We start from the raw sequence: 549 nt of genomic DNA on the forward strand, positions 1-549 counted from the left end.
TACACACCCTTTACGAAGACATTTCACAAGAGAATGGACTTGTGTTTCTTCAACTAATGCCTTGTTTTTCTTTGAATGATAATATATTACATATAACCTGCATTATGGCAGTAATATAATGAAGTTTATTATCCCATTATCAGTTTTAAACCACCTGTGTGTATATTTTTATATGTATATTTACACTTATTTATATGTTTCTTTATTTTTCTATGTATTTCTGTAAATATTTCTTCCTCCTCCTTTTTTACACGTTTTATTTTCTTCTGCTTCTTCTATTTTTGTATCCGTCTGTCAACTCTTTTCTTAATATACATTGTCTCTTCTTCTGTATATTTTCTCTTTTCGTCCTCACACATTTCTTGCCTTTCTCCACTTGCCCGTTTCATTTGCTAAATATCCTCGTATCATATCTTTCAACATATTTTTTCTCCTCTCTTCTCCTCTTGAACATTTTTCTTCTCCTCAATAGTAGGTCTCCTATAAGGTCTATGTACTTTATTCATCTTTTGATTGTTTCTTTGGCTTGTCTTTTTCTGTCTAAATTTT

At 30.2% G+C, this 549-nt stretch overlaps 1 protein-coding gene across 1 annotated transcript in view; it reads left to right on the plus strand.

Moving 5' to 3' along the window:
• Positions 1–549, plus strand: part of LOC119592804 (transient receptor potential cation channel subfamily A member 1-like) — a 33214-nt gene that overhangs the window by 7559 nt on the left and 25106 nt on the right. The window lies entirely within an intron of this gene.

This window comes from Penaeus monodon, chromosome 31 (genome assembly GCF_015228065.2).
Source record: "Penaeus monodon isolate SGIC_2016 chromosome 31, NSTDA_Pmon_1, whole genome shotgun sequence".
In the NCBI taxonomy this organism is placed as follows: domain Eukaryota; kingdom Metazoa; phylum Arthropoda; class Malacostraca; order Decapoda; family Penaeidae; genus Penaeus; species Penaeus monodon.